General features: G+C 46.6%; 1 long non-coding RNA gene across 1 annotated transcript; it reads right to left on the reverse strand.

The window, feature by feature from the left end:
* Positions 1 to 9,196: 9,196 nt before the first annotated feature.
* Positions 9,197 to 15,777, reverse strand: LOC115304654. The gene is made up of 3 exons (XR_003914538.1): positions 15,558 to 15,777; positions 11,535 to 11,854; positions 9,197 to 9,741 (listed from the first exon to the last, which is right to left on the reverse strand). It is a non-coding gene; the product is annotated as an uncharacterized LOC115304654 (long non-coding RNA).
* Between the last annotated feature and the right edge of the window lie 660 nt (positions 15,778 to 16,437).

Raw genomic sequence — 16,437 nt, forward strand, 5'->3', positions numbered from 1 at the left:
CCCGCCAACACACCCCTCACCACAGCTGCATCTCGTCTTTCACCAGATGAAGTAAAAGAGAAGCTTGCCCAAGGAAGGGCATGCTCTCACTGCTTTAAGGGAATACTTTGCTTTGGGCTGGATCTGGGTTGTGGCTGCCTGGCGATTCTGTTTCTCATGGAATGGATGCAAAGAAGTATCACTCTTCCAAGAAAGAACTTGAGGCAGCCAGACATGCACCTGTCCTCACCCCTCCAAGGACACCCCTGCCCTGTCACCTTCCTTCTTGACAATCTCTGCCTCTTGACTGTATGACTCATGACGGCATTGACCACATTGACCGCATTGACCGCATTGACCGCATTCACTTACACACCCTGTCCCGCGGGACGGATGACCTGTCATGTTCTCCTGACTCCCACCACAGCGGCAAGAGGGAAGACAGGATCCCACGTGTGGAAAATCCACCTTTTCGTCCTTCTGAAAGAAAACCCTATTTCATCCTGACTCCGCAAAAACTAATAAAGTGAAGGAGTAATGGATTTGAACATTTGATCTCTCTTATCAATGTTCCACGTACTATGAACTGAGCTTGACGAGGTGATTCTTGTCGGGCCCATAAAAACCAGGCCCAGGCACAACATCTGGCCACAAAACCATGTGAAAGATTTACTTTAAAGCTGCGTCTGAGCCAAGTGGCATGGACCTGATACTTTAGCATCTTTTTTCTCATTTTCCCCCCTTCCATTATAATTGTTTCCCACACTTGAAAGTGTCTTTTTTTTTTCAAACAACTAAGATGTGAGCATATTACTGTCTTTTGAATTTGTTTAGCTCTCTGAGGCTTAAATAAATATTTTGATCATTAGGAGTTGCTAAAGAATGTCTGGAGATCCGAGGACATTGCTTTGTTGTAAGAGCTTTTAGACAAGGGATGTGGAGTTCCAACTTTCTTAGTGTGAAGAGGACCGCGTTGGCCAGCAGCCTCCATCCAGGACAGATCTCTGCTTCCACATAGAATTTGAGGCTGGCGGTCAGGTCCGGGCACTGGCCAGATGCAGAGATGAGAGACAGACACCCATCTGCGGGAACCTGGCTCTTGGGCCCTGTACGGGGCGGATATTTTAGAAATTCCCTTCAGATTTTTGGAAATTCCAACAAGTAGAAAAAGATATATTTCAGTTTTTTCAGTTTTGTTTCCAAAATATTAATTTGGAGAAACAATCACTCTCAACAGACATTTTACTGCACTGTTCTTCCTGTTTTTCCTCTGTCGGGGGGACTGTGTGTGTGTGTGTGTGTGTGTGTGGTTTTTGTTTTTTTGTTTTTGTTTTTATCTCTCAGCCCCTGAGATAAAGCAGCATTATAGCCCAGAGGACTCAGCTCTGTAAATAAGCAACTTGACACATGCATCCAGTGTACAGGACCAGCTTCTAGATCATACCCAGGACCCCACTAAGATAAAGCCACCCCACCCCATTCTCCAGGGGTCACATGAAGAATTCACATTAAATTCCAGGGAAATCTGGGGCTGCATTAATAATATCTATAATCTTGATGAGAGGCGTCATTTAAATTGATGCATGCAAGAGAGTTGGCCTGGGTCCTCCCTGAAATGAGTTTTAACTCGTGATAAAGCAGGAAAGAATGCAGATGTCCCAAGAGCAGGGACCATTGAAGGCTCTGGACTCTGGACCCCTCCTCTTTTCTTGCTGCGCTTTCTCCCCTGGTGATGGGGTAGGTCTCATGACTAAAGCTTCTCTGTATATGCAAAACTGCCACATGACTATTTTATTCCTGGACCTCACACTCACTCCAGATAATATATCCAACCACCAACTCCATAGCCCGCTTGCTCTCATGGTGTCTCCAAATCAGCGTGTCTAAAACTAAGCCCGTGGCTTTCTCCTGTCAAACAGCTCATCTCTCAGCCTCCCTGGTGTCAGCTGATGGCAATCCCATTCTTCCAATTGCTTGGGACAGATATCTGGAGTCAACGTTGTCTCTTTCCCTCGTGCTGCACGTCCAAAGTATCAGCAAACCCTATAATGTGCCCAGAACTGACCGCTTCTCACTGTCATTGAGTCTCGCACCTGAATTGTACAATGATAGCTTCCTAGCTGGTCTTTTTACTTCCGTCCATGCTTTTTAAAAAAAATTTTTTTAATGTTTATTTATTTTTAGTAGAGAGAGAGAGAAAGAGACAGAGTGCAAGTGAGGGAGGGGCAGAGAGAAGGAGACTGTTAGCACAGAGCTCAATGTGGGGCTCGAATTTCCAAACCGTGAGATCATGACTTGGGCCAAAGTTGAATGCTTAACCCACTGAGCCACTCAGGCACCCCTACCCATCCTCCTTGATAACCTGTTATTGACACAGCAACCAGAGTTGAGTCTTAAGTTCAAAGTAATGTCATCTCTGAGCCCAGTAGCTCCCTTCTTCTAAGTCAAAGTTAAGTCCCAGAAGCAAACATCCTTTGTCATCTGGAGCCCTGTTCCCACTCTGTACTCTGCTGGTTTGTTAGAGGTCACTTTGCTCCAGCCACACGTGCATCCTGGCCAAACATCTCTTTCCCCAAGAGACCATCCTACCCAGCCTCGCTCTTGGTCTGGCACAGCCCCACCGGTATCTTTTTCCCTTCCCCCACTGCACTCCTCACCCCGTGACATAGTGCCACCAACTAGCGTGAGCTTCCATTTAATGAATGCCTTCCACCACCAGAACAGCATTGCCACAAGCGTGGAGATCTTTGTTTCTCTTGTTTACTAATGCATCTCCAGTGCCAGGAAGAATGCCTCACACATAGTAGGTGCATTTTTAACATATGTTGAATGAATGCATGTATCCATGTGATCATGTGGGCCCTGAAGGGTGCAAGGACTTCTGTCCACACACACACACACACACACACACACACACACACACACACACACACCTCCTCCTGAAGCCCTTTGCTTGTTTCCATCTCCTGCTGAGACATGATGTTCCACATTCTCATGATGACTATCCCACTTTACTCCTTGGTCCAAACTTGGTCTCCCCTTTCAGACTATAAGCAACAGAAATGCAGATGCTCATCCATGTCCCCCCCTTGCAATCTCTCCACCCTTAAACATAGTAATGATTTTGGAAAAAACTGTTTCTGATTACTAGGAATTTCTAAAAGTCCAAAAGCCAAGGTCAGACATGGTAAGTATCCCCACATTCTAGTGAATTCTGGACCATTCCAAAAAGAATGCTCAGAGCCGCCAGAATTATACCTTCTCTGCCAGATTAAGCCATAGGTTTCCTGACCTTAGATATTCTACAACCCAAAACCCATCTACCCTACAAATCATATAAAAATAGAAACTAGAATGCATTTTGCTTGAGTTGAGGATTTTCCCTGAGCTCCTGGATCCTTTGAAGAGAAGCATCATAGTAAATGGGTGCTCCATGGCCCCAAGGCCTGCATTCTAAGGGAACTGATTCTAGAGATTAGGTGCCTGGAAATCCGTGCCCTGGCTGAGCAGTTGTGAACAGCAGAACACTTCCTCATGGGATCTTGCATGGAACATGGGAGAAGATTCTGAGAATCCCATGTAGACACAAGCACCCTCCTCTTTACTGAAATAGGAAGCTGGTAGAGTGTGAAGAGAGGAACACAGTGGGCAGTCCATGTGTCCACACGCCTCCTCCAACCTCAGGATTTGGTGTGGAAGTGAACATTGAAGGGACATTACTCAGAGGGTGGCCTTGAATGATAGCCTGCTTCCCTAATGAGTCTTCTTCTACGTGGGAGAGCTTTTTAAAGGCAGGACATGGGTGGATTACCCACCATGTTTTTATAACTCACACAAAATACTCCTGCTGTTCGATATGGTTCTTCCTAACTTAGATGATAAAACCAAATAACACAGAAAAGAGGGAAAGTGTGTCTGGAAGACTGGGTTTCAAAGTCAATGGGAACAAGACAAATTGCTATTTGTGGGTAATAGGGCAGCTGTCTCCTTTTATCCATTCCCTGGGGCACTGAGGTGTGATTCTTTGCAGCACGATATCATCTCCATAACACGATATTTCACAGAAAGGATGTTTTAGCACTGATCACAATGGACACTGTTTATAGGGTATCTCACTGTGTGGGCGTCCAAAGTGCCTCATATAAACACTGAGGAAACATAAACATAGCGCAGTCACAAAGCAGTCACATACGATGAGTTGTAATTAATTAGAAGACGACTGTGTAGATAAGGCCATATTCTCTTTAATTTTATGGCTTCATAGATAAACACTATGTCCAGAATAGCTCCAAACGCCAACAGAATATGAGAATATCTATTTTCTTCCAGAGACATTTTTAATGAGAAAATAAAGGAGCAATTCATGTAAGAAATAATAACCTTATTGGGTGCACCTGATTGAATTATTAGACGCAAGCTCATTTTGAGTTGATTTTAATTTCTCCATCCCTTCTCCATCTGTAAGAGACTGAGCTTTGGACTCGATCCCCTTACTTAGAGTAGAATGTCCAAGGGGAAGGAAACGTTACAGCCGCTTGGGTCAACTGCCTCATTTATATTCTGCTAACAGCTGGCATGTTCTTCTCCAGTGTGCGGGGCTGGGTGGCCCTGGGGAGGATTCCTGTCCAGCGTCAGCACCTGCTGGGGGTTTCTCATCATCCTCACTAATAGCAGCCTCTGTCATTTACTGATGTGTGGCCTTGGGCCTCAGTTTCCTCATTAGATGAAAGAGTTCAGTTAGGTCGTTTCTGAGATGTAGAATCTCTGAGACAAAGATTCTAGTAATGAACAAAAATCCCATAGCATCCTGGAAGTGGCCAGTCCAGCAAAAAAATTAGAGATTTATTGTGGATCGTATTTCTTCTTGTGATTGCCATGTGGCAACCAATTACTTAACCAATGTTCCATGCGTTTTTTTTCCCCAATGGCTCAGACATTCTATTATTCTGTATTTCTCATCCATGCAAAGTACTTGTTGGAATTGTGCCATGAAAAGGCTATGCAGCCACCCACAGAGGTCCTGCAAACTTACTGGGTCGGCTCCATTCCTGGATGGTTTAGGAAGCCCTCTTTGTCTACTCTCACACCACCTCTGTTCATTTCTCTTGGAAAATCAGAGTGAGGCGCAGACCCTTTGGCATTTACTATGACAGTCGATCGTTTGCAGTGTTATCCTTTACTGCATGCAACTACTGGTATTGTGTATATTTGCGTGTTCTGTACCTCATCTTCCAGGGCCAGTTGTGAGATGGGGGTGGCGTGTTCTTATTTACTGGGTCCCATTTACCTCACGGCTCAGAAGAACTCAGGTGATCATTGAATGGATGGTAGAGCGGTAGACACAGAATCCTGAATGTGAGGTGAGCCAGCAATATTAGAGATTGCCAAGAAGAGTGAGGCCTTCAGTGGTAGAAGCCTCTTTGGGACTTGGCATTGACTTGCCATTGTAAATTTTCTATGATTCAGGGTCTGGTTTTCAGCTATGGGCCTCAAAATGTATCAAGAATGATGACTGACACAGCACTTTAAAGAGGTCCAGCTTCCAATATATCTCAGAAAGAGAAAAACAATCAGGTGACTTGGAGGAACATGTTAGGAACCGCAAGCCACAGCTCCATTGGCTGAGGGCTGTGTAATGCACAGGGTATTTGCATCGATGCTGTCTGCTAAAGGGATTTCACAAGATAACACTGACGATGGGCAGTCTGATAAAGTTCTATCTCTAACACCAAAGTTCAGGCTTTCTCCTTATTCCTCACTAGATCTTCTATCAAAACCATGAAGAGAAAATGTAAGCCATCTCCATGAAGGCACTATTTCAGTCCTTATGAAGGTACAGTATGGCTGAGGTATCTTCTTATGCATTATTTGAGTCAGCACTACGAGAAAATAGGATTTCTCCATTGCAGAAATGAGATAACTTTCTCAAAATGACAATCAGTAAGTGCGTTAGTACAGAGTAATGAATGCAGGATTGTCAGAGTTCCAGATGCACTCAGAGTGGGCCACGCAGGGATCCTTGACAGAAATAATGCAGTCATTATATCAACTTAAAGTGCAAATAGAAACGGGGAATGAAAACCACCCATTAACTTCCGTGAAAGAAAATAACCCCCACCATGGAGATAAGAGAGTGTCTCAGAAAGGAAAATTTGGAGACAAGCCCTCAGAAACATCTATTGTGTGTCTGTTCCTGCAGACACAGTGGAAATGGAGCGAGTCTAAAGTGAATCCCTTCTATTTTGTGCCCAGCTTGAAACTACTTCTCCCGGATACTGGCTGGGAAACAGAGAAACCACACGGAGTGCGGCTCTGACATTTTTGCCTCTGATGGGGCAAATCATATCAGACAAACTTGATTTATTTCCCCAATGGAATCATAAAATTGAAAGAAATGGGGATGACGGTAGATGCTACTTATGTTTATTGTAGCAAAATACTTGATATCATATTTTCGTGACACCTTCCTTAAAAGAAATACAAAAGGTTTTGGAAACAATCGCTGTCATCTGTGTTTTGAAAGTAGCTATGAGGCAGTAAGTACAGGGGAATAATGAACAACCCAACAGAGCTCAGTCTCTCCTGGGTGGTGAAAACCAATGAGCACAAGAGGGCTAGACTCCAGATCACCTGACCCTTAGGAAGAGACGGGGATGGGAAGGCACAGGCGGTTTGGAACAAGGATTCCAAATGTAATGAAAAGCAGATAAACTCTAGAATAACCTTAAGAGACAGAGTCAGAGATAATTCACTGAATGAGTCCAAATACAAAGGTGTCAGAAGGCACCTGTCAGATGACAAGCACAGTGACAATGCAGGAACACAACACGTTGCTGGGTTCTCGCCTCTGGACCGTGAGCTCTGCGGCACCTTGCTAGGGGGATACCCAGGATGGGTGTCAGGTGAGTGCTCACCCCAGGGCGCCTGGCGCTGGGCATTGATCTACAAAGCTGCTGCTCTCGCCTGGCACACCTAGAGCATGTCCAGCCTGGTCTCTAGGACCCATCTGACTGTATCCTTGTAAACAGTCAGCTTGGTCTTTTTTCCCCACTATTACTGGGGTGCCTGCGTTTCTTGTTTGAGCAGCAGAATCTTGATCTCAGCTCAGGTCATGGTTCATGGTTTATGGGATCCAGCCCCACATTGGGCTCTGCACTGACAGCGTGAAGTCTGCTTGGGATTCTCTCTCTCACTCTTGCTCTCGCTCTCATTCTCTCTCCCTCTCCCTCTCTTTTGCCCCTCCCCTGCTCACTCTTTCTCTCTCAAAGAAATTTTTCTTTTTACATTACTTTTATTTCCTCTCTGTCATTCAATACTATTTTTTCTCTCTACTAGAAAAAGATTTTTATTGGAAGATTTTCATTCTTGTATTTAAGAAATAAAAATAATTGTCCTTGAGTTTTAGTGATTTCTTGAAAAGTAGAACAAACAGGAAGAAACATGTCAATAAAAGTACCTTTATCTTTCTTTTTAATGGGTCAAGAATTTTTTTCAGGAAAAAATTGTTGAAATGATTCACTTGTAAAAGATATCTACATTTTGTGCTTTGAATATGCTACTAGTATTAGGGTTCTCCAGAGAAACAGAGTTTAGTTAGATAGGTAGATAGATATGGTAGATGATGGCTGGATGGATGGATGGATGGATGGACAGAGAGACAGGCAGACAGACAGATAGACAGATAGATATGATAGGTGATGGACGGATGGATAGATAGATAGATAGATAGATAGATAGATAGATAGATAGATAGATATGAAGGATGGATGGATGGATGGATGGATGGATGGATGGATGGATGGATAGATAGATAGATAGATAGATAGATAGATAGATAGATAGATAGATAGAGATTGATTAGTTGACTGGCTGACTGACTGATTCTGAGACACTGGCCTCTGTGATTCTGGAGGCCAAGTCCCATGATCTGCTGTCTGCAAAGCTGAAGACCCAGGAAAGCCAGTGATAGAATTCAGTCTGGACTCTGAAGCCCCACGAACCTGGGAAGCCAATGGTGAAACTCCGGGTCTGAGAGCAGGAGTGAAAGAGGAGATGTGATGTCCCAGCTCATTTGGGAGGCAGAAAAAAGGGGCAAGTTCCTCCTTGTGTCCTTTGTTTCTCTTCAGTCTCTCAGTGGATTGGATGATACCCCAACCCCAACCCTGCCTTGAGAAAGCCCATCTACTTTGCAGGGTTTACTGATTCAAAAGCTATCCTTGTCTGAAAACACCCTCACACACACCCAGAAGTAAGATTTAATCTGGGCACTCTGCAGCAGGTCAAGTTGACACATAAAATTAATCAGCTACTTCTCTGAGCCTCTCTGTCTCCCTCTCCTTTGAAACCAGTGGCCAAAGTTTTAACATTGAATGACCCCTCAACCCCTCTTCCCAGATATATTAAAGTAGAGAATAAAGTCACACACATTTAAATCTGGAAGAGTTCTTGGGATCATAGGCTAAGTGGTAGAACTTTCTCTGCTGTGCCATTGTTTTTGGTCAAATGCAGTAAATGTGCAGTAAATTTTGGAGTCTGAAGGAAAAGGGGGCCTTGGATAAACAACCATGGGACACTGGCTAGGCTGATGCCATGACCCCCAGGGGACCGAAGTGTCTATCTCTCTGGAGAAGGGCAGGCTCCAGGCGCTGTGGGCAGCTCTGTTCCTTGAGGCCATTCAAGGACCCAGATACCTTCTGTCTGTTGCCTCACCTCTCCCAGGATGGTTTTGTCTGCCGTGTACATATGAAGCTGCCCCAGTCTGTGAGCTGAGAAGCACGTGAAGGCCAGGGAAACCGCACATGGGTCTGTGATTTACTCTCCCTGAGCTGGAAAGTATCGCGTGCTCATACCTAGCTGCACCTGCTAAACTCTCAAGGAATGAGGGAGGAGGTGCGAAGGCAGAGTCCAGTCCACTACTGACAGGGAAAGGAAGAAAGGTGTGGGGTGACAGAGCCTTTTCCACATTCACCACCCACAGGCTAAAGAGCGGTCGGGACAGCCAGAAGCAGGGATGAAATAACCACTCCATAAATAACTTCGTATTTTGGTTTTGGATAAAATACAGGAAACTTACTGAAAACAGAAGGCAGCAGGAGGATGGGCATTCACACTACAGACCATTCTTATTTATTTTATTTGAGACAGAGAGCAAGAGTGGGGGAGGGGCAGAGGGAGAGAGAAAGAATCCCAAGTAGCTCCACGCCCAGCACAGAGCCCAACTCAGGGCTTGATCCCACAACCCTGAGATCATGACCTGAGCCAAAATCAAGAGTCAGATGCTCAACCAGCCAAGTCACTTAGGGGCCTCAAAACCGCAGACACTTCTTTCTCAGTGTTGGTGAAATGTGTCCCTTGCTTTCCAGCCAAAGACTCCACTGGCCACTTGTTGATACTCATGAAACCCACGGGCTCCCTCTGGTCTCCCTGCGTCCCAGCTTCTCGCACACAGGACCTGCCCCCATCTCAGCACCCCTCACCTCTCGAGGCAACAAGAGGCGGTGTCTTCACGAGTCCTGCCAAAGCCCAGCCCCCCTGTCCTGCTCCTTGTCCTCCACGACCTGGCCACGCACTGGCCACTTGTGGAACATCATTGTCGTCGCTGCCCGCCGCCTTCACAGACCCGTCCACAAACACGCCTGTGAACTCCACGGCTCTTCATCTTTTTATCCTTTGTTACAAAATGCTTTTTATTCGAATGCCTTTATACTTGCTCTTTGTGTTTGAAGTCCTTTTCCTGTTAATGACCTCATGGTAGATGTTTCCCTAGTGGAAAAAAGCACAACAAAGCTTTAGCCATCTCCATCCTGCTCCTCATGGCTGTCAGCTCCCTATTAAACCCTCGAACAATGCACAAACAGCTGTTGTCAGAGAGCATTTCACTTTAAGCTCCCGAAGTAAAGAAAGAATGATGGCGGATCATGGTGAAGGGCCCCAGCCGGCAAAACTAGTAGCTTTCAGAAATAATCACTCCTTCTGGGGTCCCGAACAATATATGTATATTTAGGGAAAGAAATCAGTCAAGAACATTCCTTTTTGACCGGTTGGTAAGACGGACTTAACATAATGACTTTGGTCCTAAAAGTTGCTCCCCAAGCCTTTCATCTCAATTAGCTACTGCACCAGCCCAGGCAAAGCCGACAAAAGCTCCTTTCACAAGGCCAGGTCCGAGGGCAGAAGGTAACTGGGTAATTGGATGCCTCTCTGTGGCGGAGGCCTCACTGGGAGAGAATGGGGAGCCAGCTGGGGGCTCATCCGCGGACAAGAGCGCCATTTGTTCTGCCACTCTCCTTGTGCCTGAGCCCTGTCGCCGTGTTTCATTATCTATGCTCAGTGGTCAAAGCACATCTTTGATCTTCTTCTCCTGCTCTTGATGGAGCCCTTTGTGCCTCCCCTCCTGAAGCCCTATTAATATGTTCTCTTAGGAAAATGGGGGATGTGCACATATTTTAATTGTGGCTGAATCGGATTTGAGTGCCATCTTTTCAGGCATCATTTCTTCCAAAACCTCATCTGATCTTGCGGTTAGAGACTCTGGCCCCAGGTTTGCGAACTTCTGGCTCTCTATGAGTTGGGAGCAAAGTATTTTTTCTAACTAGTAATGGTGGCAATAAAAAGAGTGTTATTCAATTGTTGGATTAGACGGAACGAGAGGTGGTGACCCAGAGTGAGTCTGTGACAACATTGAGACAGCCGGTGAGGCCCAGCCAGGCAGGGATGGATTCTGAGAGTGATAAAAATACATCAAGAGGAGAGACAGAGAATCTGTTTAACCACAGGAGCGCCGTGTCCATGCTCGACACCAAGAACCCTCCTTCCCTTTCCCTCAAAGAGCTTCAGACGGAGGGGAGTCTCTCTGGCCCTATCCCGCCGGCATTTATGGGGATGCAGTGAACCGAGAAAGCCGTGAGGAGGGTCAGATCGACACAGGAGCATGTCCTCTGACTTCTGTGACCCGCTAGGCAGGCGGCCTGTCAGGAACAGTCATTCGTTTCTAATAGTTTCACTTGCTTTTTAACTAACAAAGAGTATCATAACAAAGGCACCTTGAAGTGACCTTGAAAATCACATTTGGGGGGTGATGGTCATGGAGAGGGCACTTGTGGGGAAGAGCACTGGGTGTTACATGGAAATCAACTTGGTAATAAACTATTTAAATAAAAAAAATCACAGTTGTGTGGGTGTTGGCTCACTTTGCAGGGAGGCATAGGGAAATTGAGCAAAATTCTTGGAGACCAACATAGGACGTCTTTGACCTTGGCTTTTCAATGTACCTTTTCCTGGGGGTTCTCGGGATATAAAGTGAAGGGAAGTAGGGCTTTTTGCTTCGCTGACTTTTTTAAAGCTCAGTGATCTCATAACATTTTAATCAGTTGACATGCAGGCTCTCATCCAGTTCTGGCAAAGCCAAGCCACCCTGAGTTCATTAGCGTTGCACCACTCCTCATGCTGCTACCTGGGCCCGCAGTGACTGTCCTCAGCCCCTGCCCGTCTCCCCACCTTTGCCTCGGGAGACCTTGCTGTTCTGCAGGAATCCCTTCGGCAGGCCCTCCCCTCACCTGTGCCTCCCACGGCGATCCTCCTCTGAGCAATCTTGAACCGTAGTTGCTGCGCTTAACACATCTCATCATGGGTCAAAAGGTGCATGTCTGTCCCTTCCAGAAGTCTGTGGCTTATTCATCTTCACGTTCTTAGCACCTGGCACAGCAGTACAGGGAATGTCCGATGTGCCCAAGCAAATACGTGAAGAGTAACAGGGAGCTATGCATGGAACATGCCAGTTACTTGGCCGAAGAGGTGGTGGTTGAAGCCCCCCCCCATGACTGGGTGTAGACTCAAGTCTGCAGCTCGCATCTGGGAATCACTGATCAGAATGGGTCTAAAAAGAATAAGAGGCAATGCATCAATTCCTGCGGCCCCCAGCCAGCGTGGAGCTGGTTCTGTGGAAATCTCTGTCCATTACCTCCTAAAACAAAATCTCCCCATGTGGAGACTGGACAGGAGCTTTGGTGAGTCTTTAGTGAGATGTCCTCACCCCCACCTGAAAATGCCAGCACAGAAGTCACAGGCTTTTCCCTCCTTTGCATGAGAGGGCTGGCTTGTGGCGGAATCATGTGGGAACTCCCACCCAAGTTAGACCCGGGACTCCAAATGTGGTGGTGACCTCTCCCATGTATCCAGGGATCTAGTGATAGGAAGGCACTTGATGTATTATTTTGTGTAATGTTTGCAACAACCTTATGAGATAGGTGTTATTGGAATACCCACTTTGCCTGTGTGAACGCTGAGACTCCGAAGGGCTAAGTGGCTTAACCTTTCATGATGAAGGTGGAGTGTCAGCTGGTGTCTATCCTTCTCGAAGGCTACCACTATGGATAGGGGAGCGGCCGGTCCTGGGGGAGCTCCAAGCATTGACCCCTGAGTGCTCCTAAGGACCACGCTGCGCTTCTCATCAAGGCGTCCAGACTCCGCCCTCCATCCCTCAGCGAGCGACACTATCTGCTCCTTCTGGCCACCATCGTTATCCACGCGTGCCCTTGGTACAGAGGGAAGGCGACTGGACTGGAAAACAGATGACCAGTATTTATGATGTGCTTCAGCTACAAGCTTGTGATATGAGCCTGGGTGTGCCTCTTAATCTTGCTGCCAAAACAAGAAAATATGGGCTGAGAAGTATCTCCAGGCCCCTTGTAAGAGCTCACATTCTGTTTTAACATTATCAGTCATTAACAAAAATGATTGAACTGGTTTTGTCCTTTCTTTTTGTTTCACGGGAGCTTAATTTTGAGAAAAGTAAAGATCAAAAACTAAACTGGAAACCAAAGTTGACTGCACTGTGTGTTTACAACAAGGCATCCCTCGGTGTTCTGTGTTGCACGGCCTTTGCCACGAAATACATAGACCCTTTCTGTGAGGGTCGAGGTCAGAGAAACACGTGGGCTCCTCCGGACTCATTGTTGATGGTGGGGTTTTGGGATGATGGTGGCATTCGGAGCCAATGGCCAAGAAAGAATTCTGGAGATGCCTTTGGTGCAGAACAGTGGTTTTATTAAAGCGAGGGGACGGGACTCATGAGCAGGAAGCTGCGCGGGGGCTGTGAGGAGGGACTGGTCATACACCGTGGGGTTGGGGAGGCAAAGTCAAGAGGAAGTTTCTTAAAGACAGTTCCACACGCAAAAGACGACTCACAGGTTCCTGGAGGCCTAGCTATTGTGAAGCTAAGGTCATTTTTCCCTCTAGCAAAGCATTAACAAGGAGTTTCTGGACATGGGGCTATTGTTAAGATTGTCTTTTTCTTGTAAAATTACTAAGATATTTGCAAAGTGATGGAAACTCTATCAGTTTAACCATTTGTTTTCTGTCCGTTTCTTTCTTCTCGGGCAACCTGAAGTGCCTGAGGACGGTCACACAGATCCCACCCTGGGGAGGGTGGTGGGGGCTAGAAGGCTAGCTTGTGCTTTGCCCTCAACCTGCCCTTTGGTCCCTCGTCATCGACACCCAGCCTAGAAGAAAGACCTTGAGGTGCGCACAGTGCGGGTCATTTCCCAAGGAACTGCCTCAAGAATTTCACTAGCAGATGCTTTTCACTTCCCTTTTCTCTGTCGTTTTCAGTAAAGGAATCATGTCACATTTGAGGTTGTTCCATCACTAAATGAAACTCTGTGGCCTTTTTCCCTCCTCCTCTCACTCCTCGCTGCCTCGGGTACTGAGTGTTGCGCCATCCCCATCATTTCCCGAACCGCGTCTTACCTGAGAAGTGTCTCGGGCTCTGAGGTGTCTACATGATCTTTCTTTCTTGTCTTTTCAAATGTAATCCTACAGACGTATTCTGCCTTTTCACAGACAGAGATACGGTATGTGCATTCAGCTTTCTACTGATTCTGTGTCAGGCTAAAAAAAGATACACTCTCGTCCTCAGAATTTTGTATAATTAGGCAGCGTTTCAGGTAAATACAGCTCGAGACCTATTGCCTGGTTTGTCTCAGAGCAGAATATTAATGGGATCCGTCTCCTTCATTAGCTGCCTGAGCCGACCCAGCCAGCGCCCTGCGTACGGTAGACTCTTGTCCTGATTGCTTTGTGTTGGCTGCCCGCCCCCAGTCCTCGCCTCCCTCTCTGAGCCTGGCAGTCCCCAGGCACGGGCTGAAGACACAGATGATGCCAGTGCAGCTCAGCACGGACCTCAAAGCGGTCTCCTTTCCCTGTCAATGTCCTGTAAAATGCAGCCGCCATCAACCTACTCAATATCCCTTCTAATCTTTGAGTCAGTTAAAAAATCATTTATAAAGAGGAATTGTTTCCTGTGTAAAGGTTAGCATTGAGCAGGTCTGTTTTACAGAAGAGTGGGGGCAGTCAGGACAGCCGTGTGCCCAACCAGCATTAACTGTTATTGACAGTCCTGCATCAGTGACCCTGCATTTTTTTGTTTTGTTTTGTTTTGGCGATTGCTGATGTCACAGGAGCATAAGGTGCTAAAGCAACACCGATGCGTCATCTCCTGGATCTGAAGGTCAGTGAGGAAATGGGCCTCACAGTGCTAAAATAAGATGTTAGCAAGGAGGCTCCAGGGGAGAATCCGTTTCCTTTCCTTTCCAGCTTCTAGAAGCCCCTTGTGGGCTCATGGCCCCTTCTAGCTGCAAAGCCAGGAGGAAAGCCAAGCTCTGGTTCACGTGTGATGGCACCTCTCTTGTTTCTTCTCTCCTAACTCCCGACTCCAGGGGTGAGGATCCTTGTGATCACCGCAGGCTCACCGGGTCATCAGGGATAATCTCCGCATCTCAAGATAGTTAACTTAATCATGGCCATCACGTTCCTTTTGCCTTGCAAAGTCACATATTCATGAGTTCACAGATTCGGGGATTAAGATATGGACATCTTTATGGTTTTTTTCCCAGTCTACCAAAATCTGCCCTATGCTTGAGACAGGAAAACTCAAGGGACTTTGTGAGAGAGAAAAAGCTTCTTTCCTGCTTCTACTCTTGCTGGGAGCTGCGCCCCTACCCCACTCCACACATGCCTCATAATGCAAATAGCAGATGTCTTCCTTGTAAGGGACAGGAGTTAGTATTTGTCCAGAACAGGTGACATCTAGGGGAGGACCAGGTGAGAAAGAGCAGATGAAGCCATCATGTGCGCATTCTAGACCATCGGCGCTGGACGCCTTGATGCCTGGACCTCTTGGCTCCAAGGACTGACTCCTGGGCTGGCGTCGTTGTTCAAACCAGTTCCCAGACACCTGAGAGGGCACAGACACCAGACCAATGTCCTCGACAAAGACCTCGAGACCCCAAACAAAGATGAGACTCCCTCCTTTCCTTTCTGAGTCTCCCAGACCGTCCATCTGTATCTGCTCTGTCTCTCCATCTTCAGTAAACTCTGCTCTCACCTCCTGCTGTCTCATGTCTGATTTCCATCCTGAATGAAACAAAGGACCTCTTGGCCGGTCCTGTGGGACCTTCGGGTCCTCGGGCCAGCCCGTTGGCATCACGTTCCCCGAGGCTTCACATCTCCCACATGCATGTACTCCCCATCCCAAGGCCCCTAAACCCCCACCCATTACAGCATCAAGTCCAATATCTCACCTCTCAGTCCAAAAGTCCCAAATCTCATCCTCTCAATCAGGTCTGCATGAGGCTCTCGGTATGATCCACTCTGGGCCAAAGTTGCAAAGTCGCTCTCCAGATGAGTCTGTGAAACTCAAGAAACAGGCCCTCTGCTTCCAAAATATAATGTTGAAGCAGGCATGGGACCACAGTTACCGACAGTCACATTCAAAAAAGTGGGCAAGGAGGCAAAAAGGAACTCCACCACTCCCGGCAGTTCCAAAACTAACGGGGCACACTCCGTTGGGTTTCAAAGCTGGAGAACAGTCCTCCTGCTGGGCTGGCAGAGAGGCATCCTTCCAGGAAACGACTCAACGCCACCGGAGAACAGCGTGTACGGAAAGCTCTGTCAGGGTCAAATCCAGGTTACTGAGCCTGCACTGACGACACTCAGAAGATCAGTGATGGGCAGAACCCTGTGTGTAGCCTGGAGAGAATTCTCTGCAGGGCTCAGGCTGGAAAGGCTGAGTGTCTATTCCATCCCCTCAAGATCTGGAAGCAGGTATGACGAGGTCTCCTGCAAAATAAGATGAATATTTGCGGGGAAACTTTACGTAAAAATTAATCTTCTAGAGTTTGATATTTTCCGAAGATTGAAAAAGTCTTCTTCCAGACATCAGAGAATACATTGCACTCCTCTAAGAGAAAATAAAGCCCCTGTTGTTCTGAGTTAATAGTGAAGCCAAATACATCACGTTTCCTAGCTTTACATTGGTTTTGAATGTTGGGCCTCACATAAGTCATGTAAGAAGAACATTAGTTTTCCATTTGCACTCAGAAAAACATGCAAAAGTGGAGAACATGCATTAGAGCCAATCTGGAAATATAACTTATCATCTAGTTCACTAGTTTAATGCCT

This window comes from Suricata suricatta, chromosome 10 (assembly GCF_006229205.1).
Source record: "Suricata suricatta isolate VVHF042 chromosome 10, meerkat_22Aug2017_6uvM2_HiC, whole genome shotgun sequence".
In the NCBI taxonomy this organism is placed as follows: Eukaryota; Metazoa; Chordata; class Mammalia; order Carnivora; family Herpestidae; genus Suricata; species Suricata suricatta.